Source organism: Anomaloglossus baeobatrachus, chromosome 3 (assembly GCF_048569485.1).
Source record: "Anomaloglossus baeobatrachus isolate aAnoBae1 chromosome 3, aAnoBae1.hap1, whole genome shotgun sequence".
In the NCBI taxonomy this organism is placed as follows: domain Eukaryota; kingdom Metazoa; phylum Chordata; class Amphibia; order Anura; family Aromobatidae; genus Anomaloglossus; species Anomaloglossus baeobatrachus.
The window spans coordinates 408,491,678-408,516,329 of NC_134355.1; the positions used below are offsets into that span (position 1 = coordinate 408,491,678).

Here is a 24,652-nt window from a genome sequence, read left to right on the forward strand (position 1 = left end):
CCCTCTCTCTCTTCTCCCCCCTCTCTCTCTCTTCTCCCCCCCTCTCTCTCTTCTCCCCCCCTCTCTCTCTTCTCCCCCCCCTCTCTCTTCTCCCCCCCTCTCTCTCTTCTCCCCCCTCTCTCTCTTCTCGCCCCCTCTCTCTCTTCTCCCCCCCTCTCTCTCTTCTCCCCCCCTCTCTCTCTTCTCCCCCCCTCTCTCTCTTCTCCCCCCCTCTCTCTCTTCTCCCCCCTCTCTCTCTTCCCCCCCTCTCTCTCTTCCCCCCCCCTCTCTCTCTCTCTCTCTTCTCCCCCCGTCTCTCTCTTCTACCCCCCCCTCTCTTCTCCCCCCCACTCGCTCTCTTCTCCCCCCCGCTCGCTCTCTTCTCCCCCCCACTCGCTCTCTTTTCCTCGCTCTCTCCTGGCATGGTCAGTACAGAAATCTCTCCATCGTGGAGGGGTGAGAGGGAGTAATAAACATGGAGTCCCTACTGTGTCTGTGTATTTATTTGTAATAAAGTATTTTTCTCTGTGTGATGTCTTTTTTTTTTTTAAACTCTTTGTTGGAGATTCTTAATGGCCAGGTTAAACTTGGCCTGACATTAAGAATCTCGGGCTTTATACCAGCTGGTAAAACATAGCTGGTATTAACCCCTTATTACCCAGCGTGCCACCTGCCACCAGGGCCACTGGAAGAGTTGGATACAGCGCCTGAAGATGGCGCTTCTATGAAAGCACCATTTTCTGGGCAGCTGTGGACTGCAATTCGCAGTGGGGGGCCCAGAAAGTTTGGGCACCCTGCACTGTGGATTCCAATCCCCAGCTGCCTAGTTGTACCTGGCTGGACTCAAAAATTTGGTGAAGACCACATCATTTTTTTTTTTTTAATTATTTCATGAAATTCATGAAAAAAAAGGGCTTCTCTATATTTTTGGTTCCCAGCCGGGTACAACTAGGCAGCTGGGGGTTGGGGGCAGCCCGTAGCTGCCTGCTGTACCTGGCTAGCATACAAAAATATGGCGAAGCCCACGTCATTTTCTTAAAAACGTTTTCAGGGAAAAACCTTTATAAAAAAAAAAATGCTTCCCTGCATTTCTATTGCCAGTGAAAGTAACACCAAGCAGCGGGGGCTAGCAGCCAGTAGCTGCTTTGGTTACCCTTAGCAATAGAAAATGCAGCGGGAGCCCACAAACAATGTGATTTTTTTGTTTTTTTATTTTTAATGAATTTTTTTTAAAAAAAAATCGGCATGGGCTTCGCCCATCGAGCACCAGAGAATTTTACTGCTCAATTCATCCCAAGTAATCAGATGACTCCAGTGTCGGCCGATTACTTGTTCTGTGTCCCCCTGCATCCATCGCAGCATGTACGGGCTGTGAGGTCAGCGGAGTGGAGACAGTGACATGCTCTGCTCTGACACATAGTCTGCTGCATGTCACTATCTTTCTCCACTCTGGCACTTGTTGTGCAGGTGACCGGATGCTACATGTCACTAACTGTCTCCACTATGGGACTTGTTGTGCAGGTGAGAGTGTATACAGTTGGTACTATGCAGCAGAAATCACAGAGTGGGGCAGTTAGTGACATGTATCATCATATGTATATACGCGCACACATACACATACACTGTATATACTGTATATACGCACACACACACTTTCTTCCCCTGGCTGTGTAGAGCTGCTGCTGTCTCTGTATGATTGATCTCAGTGCATCCACAGGGAAGAGGCAGGGAGGAGGGTTTGGGTGGGAGCAGAGTGGGTGTATTAGACACAGTGGATGTGTTAGATAAGCTAGACACCACCCTAGAGCCACAAAGAATTCTGGGACTTGTAGGAACTGAACACAGGAAGTCAGAGGAGAGATTAACCCCATCAGAGCTGGAGCCAGCAATGACCGTGTGCTGCTAGTGCACAATAAAAGGTAATTTTGCTGAAAAAACATAATAGATGTGTTGAGGGGCACATATTAGCAAGATTTATCAGAAAAAAAAAAAATCAGTTTTCGTAACTGGACAACTTCTTTAAGATAAAATGAGGAAAATACATTCTTAGGGATCGTTGTCTAAGTCAACATTAAAGGGATCCCCTCAAGATGACTGTACTATTAAAACTGATGATATGGCCATATACACCCTAGTACTAAAATGATACATGTTACAAACCTCATAAAATCAAGTAAACTAGCCTGGGAGTGCATTGGGGACATGTCAAGCACAGCAACATGCTTCCAATCTAATTTTCATGTGGTTTCAAGGCTTCATTTCTTTTTGATGTCACATCGGATTACTACAAAACAAGCATATTTATTGTCATAGTATCATCTATACTGCCATACCACTAATTTTGATAATAAAATCATCATGACACATTCAATTAATCAGACCCCATTTTAATTTGCTGCTATAATTCTCAAGATCAGGTCAGTATAGAAGATGAAGTATTTTAGTAATTTATATGCCGCATTTACTCTACACAGAAAATCACAAAATGAAAGGCTAATGAAAGGCTATTCAAGAATAATTATGAGCAGAGCAAAGAAATGATCAACTGCCTATTCCTGATTACAATGATAATAATGATTATGTTTATTGTTATTATTTATAGTGGAATTTTCAGGACCGTGCTCTTTGGTGACACATTGGGGTTTTATGGTGATCATATCATTGTAATTTATAATTCAAGTAATGATAATTAGAGATGATAATTGATTATCCAATAATATTGGAGGTAAATTTATAGTATAGTTGACAGATAAAAAGTAGATTTAGAATTAACAATATTTATTAGTGATGAGTGAGCACTAAAATGCTCTAGTTTTTGTTTTTCTCTTCAAGCAGGTTTAATTCTTGGAAGTTGAATAACGAATATAATGGAAGTCAATGGGAAACTTGAGCTTTTTTCCTGAAGACCCTGTGAGGAGGACTGCAGAGGCAGGAAAATTACTGAAACTGATGGAAACACCACTGAAATGGAATGGGAACACCATTGGGAAAATGCCTAGGCACATCTCTGACTTCCAAATCGCTTCTGGGAACAATGTTGTCAAAGTATAACTCCACTTTTACGGAATAACAATAAAACATACAAAACCGAAAAAAAAATGTACACTACAGGTAGCTAATATTGGTATTATTGGAAAACAGAATACATTTTTAGATTTCAGCAGCAAACACCATAAGGCAATAATTACTGTAATGCACTATTCCTTCTCCAGCAGCTTTCCCTACACTGTTTCTAGGGTAGAGTGAGCCGAGCAGTGCTTCACCGGGTCTTATATAAACCCGATGATGCGATACAGCTGGCCAATCAAAGCAATGGCACTAGCCAAAATTACTATGGCATACCCTGGATTGGCAGGCAATCCTCACATGTTTAGTGGCTGAAAAACTGCTGCAAAAAATACGGAGCGGGGACTCTGGCATGACGCTCAAGCATCAGGGATACTCAATCAAACATCGAGCATGTCAGAGCACACCAATGCTCAATCAAGTATCGAGCAGTGGAGAGCATGCTCGCTAATCCCTAATATTTATCTTTGCAACTTTGATTTTCATTATTTCAGCTTAATCGGACCAGACTCTTGTAGAAATCGATGCATTTTTTATGTTGCTTTTTCAAAACTCTTCCACCGAAATCTTACAAGAGTAAGAGTTTTCTGTTAATTCATTTGATGAAATCGATCAATTCTTATAAGAAAAAAGTAAAGGCTTTAGGTTTAGTAAGGATTTACTGTCAGCTGTATGTAACATCACGAAAAACAGTTTAACTTTCAAGAAAGCCTAAAAGTACATTTTAGAAAGTGATTTACCTCAACTCCAGAATTAACAGTGGGTGAACTATTGAATGTTATATATATACAAAAGTATGTTATTTTTTTGATATCTTATATCAAGAGGACATTAGCCATCCCAAAGTCACAGTTGAACCACAATTCCAAACCAATGTCTGATTTTCATTAGTTCAGTAAATTGAAATTGCTTTCCAAGTTTTCAAGTTATTTTAGTAACAATTGTGGGCTTTAACAGAAAGCTACCAACGAATTTGTTGCTTATGATTGTATGAGTAAATTTACCGTATTTTTCGCTTTATAAGACGCACCTGATTATAAGACGCACCCCCAAATTTGGTGAAGGAATAGAGAATTTTTTAATAAATGGGGTTCGTCTTATAATGCCAGTGTCCGTCTAACAAATAATATAAGGTATATGTCCCTCATAGCCCTCTCATCCTAAAATTAGCCACCTTAATCTGGATATGGCCACCTTATATTGAACACATCCCCCAGTAAGGCCCACAGGCCCACTCTGGCAGGCCCACAGGCCCACTGTTTGCAGGCCCACAGGCCCACTGTTTGCAGGCCCACAGGCCCACTGTTTGCAGGCACACAGGCCCACTGTTTGCAGGCACACAGGCCCACTGTTTGCAGGCACACAGGCCCACTGTTTGCAGGCACACAGGCCCACTGTTAGATATCGCCCCCATGTTGCTGCTTTTAGTAAAATAAACTCCTTACCTTATGCAGCAGTGTCCTGTCTGGTGTCACCCTCCTTGGGGTTGAGCTCCTCCAGTGTCTCCTGCACTTCCTACTTCCTGGTTCTAGTGCCAGTCATGTGATCGGGACAGCAGAGAGAGATATCTCTGCGTGCAAGATCACAGCAGCAGGAGGGAGACCGGGCAGACACGCTGGAGGAGGTGAGTAAAGAGTTTATTATTTTACTATGGGCAGCCATAGCTAACACAGAGGGAGGGGGCATGTGCGATCAAAGGTAAGCACAGGCAGATAATATGCGCAGCTCCCCCAGCCCATCGCCGTGGTGCAGTTTCAGCACCATGGTGGTGGACAGCGGCTGTGCATATTATATGAGCGGGTGCAGGAGATCAAAGGCTGCCGCCCACAGCTTCACAAGCCTCTACGAACCCCCCCAGCACCCCCAGCACCGCTCCAGAGCGGCCTCCACCTCCCCTGGACCCTGCAGTATATAATCTGTATATTCGGTTTATAAGACGTACCCCCTACTTTCCCAAAATTTGGGGGAACAAAAGTGGGTCTTATAAAGCGAAAAATACGGTAAATGCTCAGCAACCATATATTTGATGTCCAGATGTTTTATTTTTTTTCCCTATTTCAATTTTATTCTACTTGTTCCAAGCTCAAATAGAGGAATAGCAAGTAGAAGCTGTTTTATGCAATTTAAAAAAAAAACTACATGGAACCATTACTTGCAGATATCCTTTGATTTCTCATCTTGTCATATTTCTAAATAACTCTCATTTCATATCTGCATTGTAGGCACCATTGCATAATGTTCTATTTTGTCAAGTAAAATCCCATGAACTTGATGGACCCCATTATAGTCAATGTCAATGTTCTGATTATTCAAGCTGAATCATTTCTATTATTCGTGTATTCTTCACAAATAAAGAAGTTAATGCAAGCTGATAGGAAACTCAAATATTTTTCAGGAGGACCCAGAATGTCGGTCTGGGGGATTGTAAAAATGCTGAAATGGATGGAAAAGTGTTCAAACTCAATGGGAACAGCATGTGGAAGATGCCTGGATGCATTTCTGACTCACATTTGGTTTCTGGGAATAATAATTTAAGAGTAATATGCGGATTAAAGCATGAAAATAACACTTACTGAGATTCTCCACAGCTGTCACTCTACTTCCGGGTCCGCTCATTAGCTCTCATACATATGCACTCCTTCCCCTGCCCACCCTCTTAACCAGCGTCTGTGATTGACTACAGTCAGACTGCTGGTGTGTCAGCATCTCGGATTGGCTACTCTCACAGTAGCTGTCTGGCTCCCCGAATGGAGTGTAAATATAAATAAATAAATAAATAAAATGTTGCCGAGTCTCCCGTATATAGATACCCAACACAGATAAAACAGACGGCTACAAGATGCAGCCCACAGCCGTGCACGTTATCTTGATTGTGTAGCAAAGTAAGAGGGTCCCATGTTGCTATCTTAAAATTATTTAAATAAATCATAGATAAAAAAATAAAGAGCATGTGTTTCCCCCAATTTTGATACCCAGCTGAGATAAAGCTGACAGGTGGGGGCTGGTATTCAAAGTCTCGGGTGGCTCAGGTTTATTGGCACCTCCCCAGCCTAAAAATAGCATAGAATTGTCGCATTCATTAGATAGCCAATTTGGCACTTTACTCAGCTCATCCCGAGATTAGTTATGGGGAGGGATCCATGAGACCCCTACCCATTACTAATATGTAAATAAAAAGAAAGACACACAAAACACAGGAAAAACTCCTGTAATTAAAAAACAGAAAACAAAAAAAATACCCTCTCTCTCCAATATATTAACCCCAAAACACCAGGTCCAACATAATCCACACCACAACGTCCCACAACAATCCCGGCCCTGCTATATACTGAAGTCACAGGACGTGGACAGATTAGAAAATATGACCGCCCACTGCAGCTTCAGGCAGACACTGACTGAGCCTCAGTTGTGAGCGATGATGTCACTGAGTTTACCTGCGGTCACAGCTAGAGGTTCCCACAGTACCCCACTTGTAAGCGCAGTTAAACTCACCTCAGGTGAACTCATTGAACTCAGTGACATCACCTCAGGTAAACTTTTTTTGCCAAGAGTTGCAGATTTGGTGCTGGAATTTATACACCAAATTACTGCACCAATCCTGGCAAAAAAATCGCATCAAAACACGATGTGGTTTTGATGCGATTTTTTTGCCAGGAGATGCAAATTTGGTGCAGAAATTTATACCCCAAATTCCTTCACCAAATCTGCATCTTTTGGCAAAACAACACATTAAAACGTGATGTGTTTTGTTTTGTTTTGATAAAGAATTGCACATACAAAAAGGTCAACCCATCTATGCAAGGATTCAATTCATAATATCAACAAAAAATAAAAGTCATGGACAAGACCAGAATACAGTAGAATAAAACATTAATTCTTTATTTGCTGTGACATTGTACTCACTGAATGTGTTACTCACTTTGCTGCAATGCAAAGTAGACTCAGGTACACTGTCTTTTTAAAATGTCCAGCAGGTCTATTTAACACATCATTAACTTTGCCAGGAACATAAACACAAAGCCTCTTCTGTCTTAAAGGCACATGCACGGTTTACAAGCCCGCTTACCCTGCGTTATGCCCACACGGGTTCGGATACCACCTCTCTAGTATCCCACTGACCCCGGCAAGTAACCATAAACATATACATATTCACAGATTGCAAGTCCGTTTAACTCACTGGCATGCCCACACAGGTTCAGATTCCGTTCTCCACACCTTCTCCTTAGCCTCCATTAACACAGATCTCGGTCAGCACCTACATGGTTTTCAAGTCTGTTTTGTTCATGGATATGCTGGCACCAGAGGTATGGCGGCCTCCACACTCTAATACCTCTCAGTGCACATACAGGACCTTGCTTAGAGGCTACTTCTAACAGCACAGTACTCTGCCTACTGGCTGCACTCTCTCCACCTGTCAATCACAGATTCCAATGAATATATCATGTGACACATATCACACACCCATGGGTGGGGTATGTGGCTGGCCAGTCCCACCCATCTCTCCAGTCATCTGTGAACCTGGCCCTGTGAATACTTTTAACAAAAATATGTAACACTACACAAAACAGAACAGACCTCTAGGCTTACACCACCTCTGTGGTTCATACCAACCATTCACAATGTTGCTGGTCGCCATCTTACATAGTGTACATGAAAACAAAGTATTAAAAATGGTTTAAAATAGTTATTAAAAACATGGGGCTGCAAAAGGAGAAAATGCGACCAATCATAGAAAACTGAAACAAAAAAAATCAATATAGCTGTTATAATTTGCCAGTATGTTAAATTACTTATGATATATCAGCTTTTTACCAGCTTTATAAATCCATGTTTTATTTCAGTAAAAGAAGCCGTATATTGTTGGAATGTTATGTAACACGTTGTTTCATAAACAAAATGTACTCACAGACACCAAGCGTCTGGAGGTCTTCTGAGCGAGTTATCCTTGAGAACTAATAATTGTTATATTTTCCTTTATTTTTTCAGTCTAAAGCATGAGTGGAAACTTAATGGCTGTAAGCTAGAATTTTCATTCATATACTGCACCCTTCTGTAACAGAGTAGATCACTTTTTCATATTCATAGGAGTCAGGTATACGAACAGAGCATGTATATGTAGCACCCCTGAGGTATCAGGTGCCACAAATTGTGACCTGTGGAAATCCAAACCCTGGAATATCTCTGTGCCAGTCAACACATTAGCACCCTCAGGCCACATACATAACCCCAATTCCAGACTGAGAGACTGCCTAGCAACAGGTAAAGGGATGGGCACTTATTGGCTAATTGCCACCCAATCTGTAGAGAGAGACCCAGCAAGGGGAGGGGTGAGTGGTCAGTTGGGAAGTTGGCGGGAGGAAGTGAGTAGAGAGTTGGAAGTGAAGGAGTGAGGAGTGAGGGAGTGAGAGAGTGATGAGTGAAGTAAAGAAAGAAAAGTGTAAAGACCTAAAGTAAGAATGGGACGCTGTAAAGGAGACAAGGAGCCGGGATTTCAGGAACCGTGGGTTACCCGTGGAAGTATAATACTCCAGGAACCGCGGGGTGCCTGTGGAAGTACGGAACCAAGGCTCTCAGGACTCAGCCCAAGGACAGCGGGACACTTTATAGTCAACTGTTAAATCTGCCAGGTGAGGGGATCTCCAGGGTCCCTCACCAACCAAAGAGTCTGAAGCATCAGCAGCAAAGAGGGGACCTGGGACAAGGGACCGAAGTCCACCCATTAAATAGTCCAGGTTGCCTGCAATAGGACCAAGACTGGAACGGAGGGATTCCCCAGAAGCTCTAAGCCACGTGAGCCCAATACAAACTAGTGTGCATGGAGGACAGCTACCCCAGGTCACAGCTGGCACATAGAACAAGGGGAGCAGTAACACCTGAAACCAGCACCAGTGGGTCCAGGTACCAAGCCAAAGAAAAAACGTAAGTTGAAACTGCAATATCGGTGTAGACTGTTTCCTTCTCGGCTCCTTACACATACAATTGTGGAGCTCCCAAAACACCTAAGCTGCATTACTCCACCAGCCCCAGCAGGACTCTGCAGCGGCGGCTTCAATAACCTGGCTGCACACCGCAAGTGGCGTAGTCAAAAACTCTTTGATTTGATTTTATTTTACCATTTTTCACCCCTTTTATCGGAGCAACCCCCAGGGTCATAGAACCGGGCATCTTCCGCGACCACGACTGTTCCCGCCTGGGCACCACACGCCCAGGACTGAGTACCCCACAGCTCTGGGGCGTCACAGCCCGAACTTGGTTGGACAGGATAAGGACTAGACCCGTAATCCCGGGTGACAAGCGTGCCTTATAAACTGAACTGTGACTAAAACTTGCAAAATTGCCGCCATTATGGACATTAAAAACAACTGCGCTACAAGCTGCAAATGGCACAAAAACCAGAGACCAAGCCCCCTGGGAGTGCCTGAACCATGTAAAACGAAACCAATGCAGGGACACCGGAACCCTGCTGCAGAAAGTTTCCGGGAAAGCAGAGCAACAACAGTGCGGGCCCAAGAAAAGCAGGCCTTGCATGAGGAGCGGCGCCAGGAGCAGGTAGGGGCAGAAACCTCCCTGGCCCCATTGGCTCCCCCAGTAGCAGAACCCATACCCTCCCAGGTCACTGACGGGGCCGGATACCACCTCCATCCCCGGCCACAGATCAGGCTGCTCCATTGCCTCCGTCCCCGGCCGATGCCCAAGCTGCACCACCTCCATCCCCGGTAGCGGAAGTTGCACCATCCCCAGTCGCTGACCAGACGGCGCCACAGGCTCCTTCCACGGTCAGACCAGACCAGAACAGGCCGCACCGCCTCCATTCCCAGTAGCGGAGTATCCGGAGGCTTGCCAGCCCAACATGGATTGGGTAAAGATCCAACCAGCCCCTAAGGTGGTCCAGGTGGCCAAGCTAAGAGCCGCAGTCTCGGAGGAGATCCACGTAGCATACCAGGCCACGATCCGCCAATTGGCCCTGGAGCAAGAGGAGCAGGAAGCTCAGAGGGTGCAATTGAAGGCTCGAGACCTCCGTGAAAAGGAAAGTCTGCGGGGTGCCAGCTGGAAGGACCGCAGAATTTGTTACCAGGGTGTGGTGGATGAGTTCAACCAGAAGAAGGGGTAGGGCTTCATCACTGAGCCGGGGTTGCAAATTGGTGTCTTTGTTTCCCGGCGAGATGTGATGGCCCACCTCCAGAAGGGTCACCCTCGTCAGGAGTTGTGCCCGGGTGATACAGTCACCTATACCCGGCATCATGGGGATTGAGGCTGGTATGCCCTGGATGTGGAAGTGCGTCCAGCAGGGAGTGCTGCTGTGGTGCCAGTCCCTGCTTCCTCCTCAGACCCCAGATTCCAGTGTTGATAGGTTTGGTAGCTGAACCAGGCTACCCAGTTTTCCAGTTAAAAATGTTGATGTCTGCCAATAAAAATGCTTAAATGATATCTCAAAAGTTTTATAAAAATGAACCACAGTCATAGGACTGGTTGTGACAAGAACTGACCTTGTAAATAGTTGCACCAGTTGTGCCAATACCAGAGTACAAACCTTGCAATAAGAACCCTCATATCACCACCACCAAGAAGAGGAAAAGGTCACAGGAAGGGTCTGCGGTACAGTCGGCCGAGACCCGGTCACCATGGAAACTGGTGACTTCCTCCTAGGTGTTTTGGAACCATGACCTTTGGTTGTGGGTGATGGGAAGGGTTCTCCATTTAACAATGTTTAAGGAAATGCCTCCCCTGTGTGGGAACAATGTTGATATGTTTAATGTTGCTGTTTACAAAACTTTTAAAATGTATCTTGTCATCTTTGTAGCCCGCGGACGTGCTGGAGTTAACCAAGGGGAAATGTAGCACCTCTGAGGTATCAGGTGCCACAAAATGTGACCTGTGGAAACCCAAACCCTGGAATATCCGTGCCAGTCAACACACCATCACCCTCAGGCCACATATATAACCCCAATTCCAGAATGGGAGACTGCCTAGCAACTGGTAAAAGGGATGGGCACTTATTGGCTAATTGCCACCCAATCTGTAGGGAGAGACCCAGCAAGGAGAGGGGCGAGTGGTCAGTTGGCAAGTTGGTGGGAGGAAGTGAGTAGAGAGTTGGAAGTGAAGGAGTGAGGAGTGAGAGAGTGAAGAGTGAAGTAAAGAAGGAAAAGTGTAAAGACCTAAAGTAAGAACGGGACGCTGTAAAGGAGACAAGGACTATGGAGTAAGACACCAGGAGACCTGGGACAAGGGACAGAAGTTCATCCATTAAATAGTCCTGGCTGCCTGCAATAGGACCAAGACTGAAATGGAATGGTTCCCCAGAAGCTCTAAGCCACGGGAACCAAATACGAACAAGTGTGCATGGAGGACAGCTACCCGAGGTCACAGCTGGCAAGGAGAACAAGGGGAGGGGGAACACCTGAAACTGGCACCAGCGGGTCCAGGTACCAAGCGAAAGTAAATAGGCAAGTTGAAACTGAAATACTGGTGTGGAATGTTTCCTTCTTGCCTCCATACATATACACTGACTGTCCCCTACTATAGCCCCCTCATCATCCACTGCTGGGGCTTAGCCCTACTTGCGGAGGGCCCAAAACACCTAAGCTGCATTACTCCACCAACCCCATCAGGACTCTGCAGCGGCGGCTTCATTAACATGGCCGCACACCGCAAGTGGCGTAGTCGAAAACTCTTTTATTTTACCATTTTTCACTCCTTTTATTGGAGTGACCCCCAGGGTCATGGAACCGGACATCGGCCGCGACCACGACTGTTCCCCCCTGCGCACTATACACCCGGGACCAAGTACCCCACAGCCCTGGGGCGTCATATATAGAAATCATGGAGCCCCATAACAGATAACAGAAGATCTAACTGGGCCTTCCCCCAAAACAAAGAAACAAACAAAAGAGCACATAATATTCATCTGGGTCACATAAGAATATACTGTATTTTTCATTTTATCAGACGCACCAGATTATAAGACGCACCCCAAATTTAGAGATAAAAAAAAGGGGTCCGTCTTATACTCCAGTGTTGTCTTACTGGAGGGGGGCGGTGTGTCGCCCACCTGTAGCGGTCGCCCCAGGGACACCACTCCGCCTTCAGGAACGCCACAGGGTCTTCACTTTGTTGGAATCTCTGGCCCCAGGTATGTCAGGTTTTTTTTACATGGGAGTCATGACGCCACTCACGGTTTGCGGTCAGGGTTATGGGTGACCGCCACTGCAGGTTTAACGAGCATCTGGGGCTGATGGAGTCTGCAGTCTGGTGGTGTGGCCTCCCGTGAGTGAGGCTGGCCCCAGGGGCTTGGTGTGTAGAACAACAGGTCCCAGAATAACTCAGTCACTGTCCAGAAAGTCTTTCAACTCACTTTCAGATATTTTTGTGAGGTCACTTGGGCGATGCTGAGATAAACCAGGAGGAACCAGGTATCCTTTAGGCAGGTCTAAGGGTAACCGTTAACTCGCCTTCCTAGCACTTCTTGTTTCGGATAACCCCTGACTTGAATGAAGTACAGTGGGATTCATCCAGGGAAGTCACTGCCTTTTCTCCCCTTTTTGGCCTGTTTGCCGGCAGCGTGGACCAAGGAAGATGGCTCCAGGCTCGATCCCCCTTATGAGCCCCATCGTTGCTGCTGAGGCTTGGACTCTAGTTGGTTGGTGTGGGACTTGTGGTTCCCCCCACAGGCAGGATTAGCAGATCACTAAATGGACGTCTACTCTAGGGACCTGTTCCCCGTGCGTGCCTAGTCACCAGGAGTCTCCGTACTCGACCAGCTGACGTCCTCAGCGTCTTTCTGACCGACTTCCTGGTAACCATTCTCCCCCTCCAACGGCTACTACACGTGTAGGGTCTGACTAGCGTGTCAGCGCACGTCTCTCCTTCAGCAACCCTCTTCTCACGCCTCCAACTCTCAGACTGATTAGCTCCTCCTACTTTCCTTACAGCCGCTGCCACTTTAGCTTCCAGTCCCTCCTCTACACCCCTAGATGAGATGTGGAGGAAAGCCCCCTCTTGGGTCTGCCCATGGGTCCCCTCTAAGGTGTGGGAGACCTGGTTGCTATGTGTCTGTGCGTACACACCCTATTCTGGCCTTTGGAATTACCTGAAAGCACTGCCCCAGCATGGGTGCAGTACTCTGTGGTGCCTGACCAGGTTCGGGGCGCCACATTGGCAGCGGTGGTGAAGCAGGGTCACAGCACCTCATAGTGCTCCATATATTCTAATGCACCTCCATGGTCCTCCAAAAAGTATAATGCACCCCATAATCTTCCATATAATATATTGTCCCCATAGTCCTCCATATAGAATAATGCACCCACATAGTCCTCCAAATGGTAAAATGCACACCCCATATTCCGCCATATTGAATAGTGATCCAAATGGTATAATGCACCCCAATATTCCTCCATGTATTATAATGCACCTGCATAGTATTCCAAATGATGTAATGCAACATTATAGTCCTTTACCAGTATATCCACTAAATTTAAAAATATAAACTAAAATATTCACTTTACTCCACTGCCCTGGTCTCCTCAGCATGTGTTCTGTTGCTCTCCCCATCTCAGCATAGCGGGCTCACAATAATGACATCATTACTTACACTGGGCTCCCCGACTCATGGCCCCATAGTGGCCGCGTGGTTCTGTCACCATTGGCGATACACAACTGCCTATACACCTTTAATATCTTATCTTTATCTCTTCTAATTGTAACTATTATTCTAAATAAATTTTCCTTTTATTCAAATCACCTGTGAAGATGGATGTTTTGCTTAGAATATAGATTTCTATGTCAGCTGGTGGAAAATGCGGGATATCCTGCAGCCTCGGTACTCTTAGAAAAGCAATCTAAACAGGAAGATCTACAGGATGGACAAAATCTGCTACAGGTGAGATTTCTTGCTAGTCTCTCCTTTCCTCCTATTACGGGTCATGGCTTCAAGAGATATTTCCCATCACACTCAAAGGTAATCCATATAACTCTCCTATAAATGTTTGTAAAATTGTATGTTTGTGTCCTACCAACTGGTTGCAAGATGTAGGGTTGGGGCAATCCTCACACACTGTGCTTTTCACAGACTGGCAGTGTGCGTGTCTCAAGGATGTAAATAGGCAAGCGGTTCCATACATTTCTGGAATGTCAGTGAGCACTACAGCCCCATAGTGTATTAATGCTAACGAATTGAACTGTTGGATCCCCCAACCATAGTTGCACTTCAATATCTCTGTCTAATCTTAAACCTCATAAGTTCATAAGTTTATCAGAGACTGGAATAAAGTAGGCTAACCTGCCCTGCCGACGGACAAGTGATGAAAAAAATCAGGAATCCACGAATACGGTTTATTAGTCTACCCATTTCATAGTTTTTTTTTGGGTTTTTTTTTTTTTTTTCCCCCTATCAATCATTTTTTACTATGTATTGATACTGACGCCTGTACTTGCTTCCTTTTCTCCTTCCAGGTATCCTAGCATCCTTTCTCCTTCACTCACGGGCCACTATAGCACTCTTCTGCACATTTGGGCCTCCTGACAGGTAACTATACTCCATCCAGTACACTGAGTATATCCTTGGCCCTCCCAGTGGATACAGATCGCAGCCTCTAGTATGTTCACATTTACACACTCCTGCTCAGTGCCTATGTTCCCCCTCTTGTATCTCTTACTCATACACCACTTATATTGCCATATCCATATTAGGCCCTCTATGTGCTCACACTATACCACTGCTGCCACATCCATACCATGCTTATTACACACTTACATTACTGACACATCCATGCCTCTAACAGACTTTAGGATTTTGCCTGTAGTCTCTTCTTACGTCAGCCCTACATTATGCCCACACCTCTTTCTATGATGGACACATCCCTTATCCTATCATACTCAGCGCTCAGTGTCCTGACCCTGCCTATCGTTCATCCCACACTACTGACGTCATGCTCACACCCCTCGACATGACTGACATGTCCCTGTTCCTGTCAGACCCAGTGCTCATGTGCCCAGCCCCTCCCAGCGCCCGCCCAGCACTGCTGACATCACGCACATGTGCAGTGGACACTTTCCCACCAAGGATTGCGCCCGTCCAAACCGGAAGTGACGCTCCACTCAGCGTTCTCCTTATAATGGTGCTCCCCAGCCCAGTACACCCACGCTGCCATCACCACTGCCACCGCTGTTCCAGCACTATATGGTCCTCTATTAGCAGGTAACCCAGTGCATCCACCTCCTGTGGACCTCTCACTATCTCTGCTTACCATTCTCTAATGCTTGTGACTTTCCTTCCAGGCGTCTTCTCCTCTCCTCCTCTGCCTCTGTGTTTAATCCTCACATCACCACCATTCTGGTATGTAGTTCTGCTACCTTGATTACTACTATCTCTTTCCATGTAAAATGGTTATCACATATATGTACTTAACAGATGTACTTGTGCCTTCTTCAATGAGGAATATAATGTTCCTATGTACCTATTACATGATTCTATTGCCATCTGTATCATCCAGCGGACAGTGTCCTGACTTCCTCATATTGCATTGTGGTGCTTCTTCTTATGCATATTATTTCTAAACTGCCAGATACCGCTTAATGCTGAATGTGACGCCCTCCACTTACCCTCTACCCTGACGGCTGTCCCTGTGACCCGTATACCTCTGCGTCTCTATTATAAGTATGTACATATCCTGTATATAGGTGTATAAATGTATATTTGTATATATTGCTGTCTGTCACACTTGTATATATATATACTCACGGTGTACTTTTACCTCCACAGGCAACTACCTTGAGAAAGGTCTGATAAACCGAAACGTTGGTTTGTTGCTTTTGTGTCAGGGTTCACATTTTTGCAATTTTTGTCGGTTGTGAATAAAAACACTTGCATTCAAATTTCCTCTCCTTTCTTATTGAGTGCTCGGGTTCCCCTTTACTTGTTACTAATTTATTACCCGATAGCACCTATCTGTAGCAGTTGCAGCCGGACTTTTCTGTATTTAATTGTCCTATTTTTGTCTGTGCTCCTGCCGCACCCCTATTTTCCCATGTCCTCTGTCCTTTCGTTCAATGATGAACAGACGGCTTCTATCCTTGCTAAGGTAACAGCCAGGACCCAGTTCCTTACGATACCCTCTGAGGAGGTCCGTTCCAGGGACTACCTCAGGGAGTTGAAGAGGAACGCGGCCCTTGAACTACATTCAGTAACACTTGCTGAGTATCACAGGGCTCAGAGAATACCGAGAGGCCTGAGGGTCTCCCTTAGGCCCACTCTGTTTTCCGAGAACCCGGATTACTGCAAGTCTTTTGAGGCTATCCTCAACAAATGCTCTTTTGACATTATTTTATTAACAATCGACTACTTGCAAAAAGAACTAGACACTGTAGACACAAACATCAAGGGTATTGAAGACCAATTGGCACAAACTCTCAACGCCACTGCTCTTGAGGAGCTCAAGACAAAATATAGCACCACTGTGACGGAGTTCAGCGCATCTCTACAGATACGGAAACGCGATAAGTTTCTACGCGATCAGGAAGATTACAATAAAAAAAGAATTTACAAATGGCAAGCTTCTTTTGCCTCCAGAAACTACAGACATACTGGCAGTTTCAGTGCAGGCTCCGACAGCGACTTGAGCACATCTGGGCATCTCCCTTTTTTAGGACAAAAACGGACCAAAAGAGACCGACGAGGAGGGGCAGACACCGGCCCCGGACGACAGAACAGAGTGACGACACGGTCCCAGGTAGGGAAAACATTGTGTTTAACATTTCCAACTACACCCTCACTCCAACAGAAACCAATGTCCTACAAAAGGGTCTCTCATTCTGCCCTACCCCTTCCTTCAACACATTCCATCTCGAACAGGAATTGAATCGTTTTTATAGAAATGTCCGCCTTAAAGCACATTTCTTGGGCAAGACACCTGTTGCTCCACAGACCACCTCTGCGGCCACTATACCCTCTAGTCCACCTGATTTTACCCTAACTGGACTTAATCTGAAGATACCCAGTACTTTCCAGCCGCCACGCCATTACCACCCGGCTGAAACTTTCATAGATCTAGTTTCCATTGACATACAACAGGTCATCTCTGACATCAAAAAAGGTAGTTTCCATCTAAAAAACAACATGTCTCCTGATGAACGCAAGGCTCTCATTTCACTCAAACAAAATGAAAGCATTATTATTAAACCGGCAGACAAGGGTGGTGCTATAGTTGTACTTGATAAGAAGTACTACATCAGTGAAATCAAGGAGCAACTCAGCGATACCAATACATATTGCCTTCTATCACAAGACCCTACCTCTGCTTTTGCGTCAGCCATACGTACCAAAATTAAGACCTACCAGCAAAATTCCATCATCGACAGTAAACTTGCAGATTTTCTCATCAACAACCACCCCATCACCCCAGTCTTCTATACACTACCCAAAATACACAAGAATCTCTCATTCCCTCCCGGCCGCCCCATTGTCGCATCAACTGACTCGATTCTTTCACCCTTATCTATCACTTTGGAAAAAATACTGTCACCCCACATCCCCAAAATTCAGTCTCACCTGAAGGACACTGGGCATTTTTTGTCCATCCTCAAATCCATTTCTCATATTCTTGATAATAGCCTGTTAGTAACACTAGATGTATCGAGCTTATACACAAGCATCGATCATACAGAGGGACTCATGGCAGTGGACAATTTCCTACATCGTCACACTGATTTTTCAGATCCCAAGAGGAACTTTTGCCTCGACCTCCTTGATGAGGTCCTCACAAAAAACTTTTTCCTCTTTGGAGACCAATTTTTCTTACAGCGTAGGGGGACCGCGATGGGTTCGAATGTCGCGCCCCCCTACGCTAATATTTTCATGGACTACTTTGAGAATCGCTTTGTTTACACCCACCCCCAATATGATAACTCGGTTATGATTTGGAAAAGGTTCATCGATGATATATTTTTCATATGGACCAATGACACAATGTCCCTCGAATCCTTTTTTGCAGACCTCAATTCTGCTATGGCTAACATTTCTTTCACTCTCCACCATGACAGTAGCTCCATCCATTTCCTGGACACTACTGTTATTATTAATACTGATCGCTCTCTGTCCACCGATCTCTATGTCAAGCCAACAGATAGGAACAGTCTCCTACTTTATACCAGCTGCCATCCTAAGCATATCAAAAGGTCCCTTCCACACTCACAACACTGCCGAGTTGACAGAATAGTCTCAGATTCCATAGTAAGGGATGTACGACACACAGAGATGAACTTGAAATTTCACAATAGGGGATATCCCCCCTACATGAAACCTGCTGCACAAATCACGCAGACATCAGGCTCTCAAAAAATCCCCTTCGTGAACACCTTCCATCCCTTTTCTCCACTTATCAAAACTGCTATCTTGAAACACTGGCCTCTCCTACACCAGGCTTACCCCTCCATTCCCGAATTCCAAAACAAGCCACTATTCTGCTTCAAGCGTCCCCCCAATTTAAGGGACGCATTAGTATGTGCAGACATTGGCCCATCCAAACCACCTATCCGGCAAATTTTCCTATCCACCAGCCGGAAGGGGACATTCCCTTGTCTTCATTGCTTACAATGTTCTCACGTTACCAAAGGGGATCATTTCACCCACCCACGTACTGGCAGGAGATATCCCATTCGGGGATACTTTACGTGTGACTCCAATTACATAGTGTATCTAATCAAGTGCCCGTGTGGTCTCGGGTATGTTGGGGAGACCACCCAGCATATCCGAGACCGCATCAGCAAGCACAAATCGACAATTCGATGCAAACAGACTATTCTGCCCATCCCTGCACATTTCATCACTACTGGTCATTCAATTTCACAACTGAGATTTCAGGTGCTTGAACATGTCTGCCCCCCCCCCCCAGACGAGGAGGTAATCGCATCCAATTACTACGTGAGAGGGAATCATATTGGATTCATACCCTCCAAACCCTGGAACCCCATGGCCTCAACCGAGAATATGAGGTTCATGTCTAGTTCTCTGACTATCTCCACGACTCATTATTACATATGTTGTGCTATGTGTGCATTTCTCCAAATTGCAACCTTTATGAGATTGATTACGCTGTAGTTATATGTTTGTTTTTTTTTGTTTTCCCCCTATCAATCATTTTTTACTATGTATTGATACTGACGCCTGTACTTGCTTTCCTTTTCTCCTTCTAGGTATCCTAGCATCCTTTCTCCTTCACTCACGGGCCACTATAGCATTCTTCTGCACATTTGGGCCTCCTGACAGGTAACTATACTCCATCCAGTACACTGAGTATATCCTTGGCCCTCCCAGTGGATACAGATCGCAGCCTCTAGTATGTTCACATTTACACACTCCTGCTCAGTGCCTATGTTCCCCCTCTTGTATCTCTTACTCATACACCACTTATATTGCCATATCCATATTAGGCCCTCTATGTGCTCACACTATACCACTGCTGCCACATCCATACCATGCTTATTACACACTTACATTACTGACACATCCATGCCTCTAACAGACTTTAGGATTTTGCCTGTAGTCTCTTCTTACGTCAGCCCTACATTATGCCCACACCTCTTTCTATGATGGACACATCCCTTATCCTATCATACTCAGCGCTCAGTGTCCTGACCCTGCCTATCGTTCATCCCACACTACTGACGTCATGCTCACACCCCTCGACATGACTGACATGTCCCTGTTCCTGTCAGACCCAGTGCTCATGTGCCCAGCCCCTCCCAGCGCCCGCCCAGCACTGCTGACATCACGCACATGTGCAGTGGACACTTTCCCACCATGCATTGCGCCCGTCCAAACCGGAAGTGACGCTCCACTCAGCGTTCTCCTTATAATGGTGCTCCCCAGCCCAGTACACCCACGCTGCCATCACCACTGCCACCGCTGTTCCAGCACTATATGGTCCTCTATTAGCAGGTAACCCAGTGCATCCACCTCCTGTGGACCTCTCACTATCTCTGCTTACCATTCTCTAATGCTTGTGACTTTCCTTCCAGGCGTCTTCTCCTCTCCTCCTCTGCCTCTGTGTTTAATCCTCACATCACCACCATTCTGGTATGTAGTTCTGCTACCTTGATTACTACTATCTCTTTCCATGTAAAATGGTTATCACATATATGTACTTAACAGATGTACTTGTGCCTTCTTCAATGAGGAATATAATGTTCCTATGTACCTATTACATGATTCTATTGCCATCTGTATCATCCAGCGGACAGTGTCCTGACTTCCTCATATTGCATTGTGGTGCTTCTTCTTATGCATATTATTTCTAAACTGCCAGATACCGCTTAATGCTGAATGTGACGCCCTCCACTTACCCTCTACCCTGACGGCTGTCCCTGTGACCCGTATACCTCTGCGTCTCTATTATAAGTATGTACATATCCTGTATATAGGTGTATAAATGTATATTTGTATATATTGCTGTCTGTCACACTTGTATATATATATACTCACGGTGTACTTTTACCTCCACAGGCAACTACCTTGAGAAAGGTCTGATAAACCGAAACGTTGGTTTGTTGCTTTTGTGTCAGGGTTCACATTTTTGCAATTTTTGTCGGTTGTGAATAAAAACACTTGCATTCAAATTTCCTCTCCTTTCTTATTGAGTGCTCGGGTTCCCCTTTACTTGTTACTAATTTATTACCCGATAGCACCTATCTGTAGCAGTTGCAGCCGGACTTTTCTGTATTTAATTACCCATTTCATAGTGTCACACGTCTTCATCAACACAAACCACAGTAGCACAGTAACAAAGTAAAATGGCTTCTACCGTTACCTTGATGATATTTTAATCATCTGGACGTAGTTTGATGATCAGCTAAAGATGTTCCATGAACCACTTAAACACTTCATCCCTCCATCAACTTAACAATAAACTACTCCTGTACTAAAATTTACTTTTTGAACACCATCATCAAGCTACAGAACAATGAAATAGTCACATCCCTGTGCAAGAAGCAAATTGACCGTCCAGCATACCTCAAGCATCGGGCAATTTTTTTCTATTTTGCACTTTTGTTTAATCCTCCCTTTATTTCAAGAACCATATTTTTTTATTTTTTCATCAATATAGCGATTTGGGGGTTTGTTGTTAGTGGGACAATTTGTACTTTTGAATATCTATTTTATTCATGTTATCATGTAATGTAATGGAAAGTGGGAAAAAATATTGAAGTGTGGTAAAAAAGTACAATTCTACAAAGATTTTTTCACTTACAGTGTTCATTTTACCATGAAAATGACCCTGCAATATGATTTCCCAGGTCAGCATAATTACGGAGATATCAAACATGTATAGTTTTTGTTTTATTTAAGTGCTGAAAAAAAAATTCTGAAATTTGTAAAATAAAAAACCTTTTGCTTGTGATGCCATTTTCCAAGAGCCATGACATTTTCTTTTTTCGGGATATGAAGCAGTGTGATGGCTTCTTTTTTTCCCCAATGTTTTTATTGATACCATTTTGGGGTATATACAATGTTTTGATCACCTGTTATTACATTTTTTTTGTGTTGTTTAGGGGGCTGAAAATCCCCAATTCTGGTCTTTCATTTTTTTTCCTCTTTATTCTGATTACTGATGGGATTAATTTATTTAACTATACCAAATATGTGCTTTTTTTCTTTCTTAATTATTAATGTGGTAAAAGGGGTGTGATTTGATATTTTGCATTTTGGTATTGTTTTCATATTTTTTTTTTTTTTTTTTTTTACTTTTCACTGTATATACTAGTCCCCTTCGATGACTTGAACCTGCAATCATTTCATCGTTTGCCACAGTATTGCTGTATATAGCAGAATTCACAGTCTCCTATGAATTCCATTGTGGCTAGTTTTCATAAGAGTATCGTGATGAAAGACACAGGGGTCTTCAGCAGATTCCTGGCTGTTATACAAACCCATTGGTGTCCCACAATCTTGTCACGGGAGCAACAATAAGGTATAAGACCAACACACCCTTCCGGAATGCATTACATGCCACTGTCACAAATTGACAGTGGCGTTTAACAGGTTGGTTAATAGCTGAGGGTCGAGCAGAGGAGAATCAGATCATAGCTGAATATCATAGCCATCATTTGCCAGGAACATTTCCAGACCCCTCACTTTTTAGACAACCCCGAAATCTTAGAAGCATTATTGTCAGAAGCTCCTTGTCCGCTCCAACAACAGCAGAAATGTTTTCCTACAGCCAGGAAAAAGTGAAACCTGTTCATTTGTAATGACAATGAACAAGATAAAGATTCCAACATCAGGAATACAAGATCCCAGGTACTTTCATATGCACCACAACTAATGTGGTGTACTTAAAGGGAACGTGTCACCGGATATTTATAATACTCAACTAAGGGTCGTTGCGGAGCAGGCGGTCGGATGGCTGTCTCTGTGCTCCGGGTCCGTACCTCCTTTTTCAGCAATCTTTGTTCTCCTTCTTCTGAAGCTAGTGTGGATGACGCAATCTACATCATCTGCACTAGCTGGCATTGAGGTCCTGTGCAGGCGCACTACAAAATTTGATCTGCTCTACTCAGGGCAGATCAAAGTGCACCTGCGCAGGACCTCAATGCCTGCTAGTGCAGATGACGTAGAATGTGACATCCACACTAGCTTCAGAATAATGAGGACAAAGATAGCTGAAAGCGGTGTGGACCCGGAGAACGAAGACGCCCATCTGACCAGTCTGCTCCGCACCGACCATTAGGTGAGTATTATAAACATCCGATGACAGGTTCCCTTTAATTATATGAACCAAATGTCAGACTGAGGGTCTATATGTGGAGGAAACAGGTTAAAAACTTGGATTAAGGATCAATTCTCATCAAAATACAATAAAATAAAAAAGAATAACATTTTTGTAACTCTGATCACAACATATTGGACATTACATTGCTGGTATTAAAATATAACTTTAAATGAAGAGCAGGAATGAATGTGTCACATGGATTTATGTCTTTCTTCATGATTTAAGATGCTCCTCAGACCATCTGGGGACATCACAACCCTGGACCTAACACTCTTTATCTATGAACTGTTAAATTATTTTCCACCATAATTGTTTGTCCCGTTCCCTTACTGATTGTTCTGCTTCATGTCACATGTTTTATCTACTACATTATTCCTATGTCCTGATGTGTCAAAAAATGTGACCCTGCAGATTTTGTTTTATACAATGCCTGATGAAGCAATCTGAGTAGTCTTGAAAGCTTGCTACAGTTAGGTCCAGAAATATTTGGACAGTGACACAATTTTCGCGAGTTGGGCTCTGCATGCCACCACATTGGATTTGAAATGAAACCTCTACAACAGAATTCAAGTGCAGATTGTAACGTTTAATTTGAAGGTTTGAACAAAAATATCTGATAGAAATTGTAGGAATTGTACACATTTCTTTACAAACACTCCACATTTTAGGAGGTCAAAAGTAATTGGACAAATAAACCAAACCCAAACAAAATATTTTTATTTTCAATATTTTGTTGCGAATCCTTTGGAGGCAATCACTGCCTTAAGTCTGGAACCCATGGACATAACCAAACGCTGGGTTTCCTCCTTCTTAATGCTTTGCCAGACCTTTACAGCCGCAGCCTTCAGGTCTTGCTTGTTTGTGGGTCTTTCCGTCTTAAGTCTGGATTTGAGCAAGTGAAATGCATGCTCAATTGGGTTAAGATCTGGTGATTGACTTGGCCATTGCAGAATGTTCCACTTTTTTGCACTCATGAACTCCTGGGTAGCTTTGGCTGTATGCTTGGGGTCATTGTCCATCTGTACTATGAAGCGCCGTCCGATCAACTTTGCGGCATTTGGCTGAATCTGGGCTGAAAGTATATCCCGGTACACTTCAGAATTCATCCGGCTACTCTTGTCTGCTGTTATGTCATCAATAAACACAAGTGATCCAGTGCTATTGAAAGCCATGCATGCCCATGCCATCACGTTGCCTCCACCATGTTTTACAGAGGATGTGGTGTGCCTTGGATCATGTGCCGTTCCCTTTCTTCTCCAAACTTTTTTCTTCCCATCATTCTGGTACAGGTTGATCTTTGTCTCATCTGTCCATAGAATACTTTTTCAGAACTGAGCTGGCTTCATGAGGTGTTTTTCAACAAATTTAACTCTGGCCTGTCTATTTTTGGAATTGATGAACGGTTTGCATCTAGATGTGAACCCTTTGTATTTACTTTCATGGAGTCTTCTCTTTACTGTTGACTTAGAGACAGATACACCTACTTCACTGAGAGTGTTCTGGACTTCAGTTGATGTTGTGAACGGGTTCTTCTTCACCAAAGAAAGTATGTGGCGATCATCCACCACTGTTGTCATCCGTGGACGCCCAGGCCTTTTTGAGTTCCCAAGCTCACCAGTCAATTCCTTTTTTTCTCAGAATATACTCGACTGTTGATTTTGCTACTCCAAGCATGTCTGCTATCTCTCTGATGGATTTTTTCAGCCTCAGGATGTTCTGCTTCACCTCAATTGAGAGTTCCTTAGACCGCATGTTGTCTGGTCACAGCAACAGCATCCAAATGCAAAACCACACACCTGTAATCAACCCCAGACCTTTTAACTACTTCATTGATTACAGGTTAACGA

General features: G+C 44.3%; 1 protein-coding gene and 1 long non-coding RNA gene across 3 annotated transcripts in view; one reads left to right on the top strand and one right to left on the bottom strand.

The window, feature by feature from the left end:
- The window catches only part of MLIP (muscular LMNA interacting protein), a 551,953-nt gene that overhangs the window by 408,264 nt on the left and 119,037 nt on the right, over window positions 1–24,652 (bottom strand). The window lies entirely within an intron of this gene.
- On the top strand, window positions 15,316–15,868 carry LOC142295349 (uncharacterized). Its single transcript, XR_012751430.1, has 3 exons — window positions 15,316–15,376; window positions 15,606–15,697; window positions 15,803–15,868. It is a non-coding gene; the product is annotated as an uncharacterized LOC142295349 (long non-coding RNA).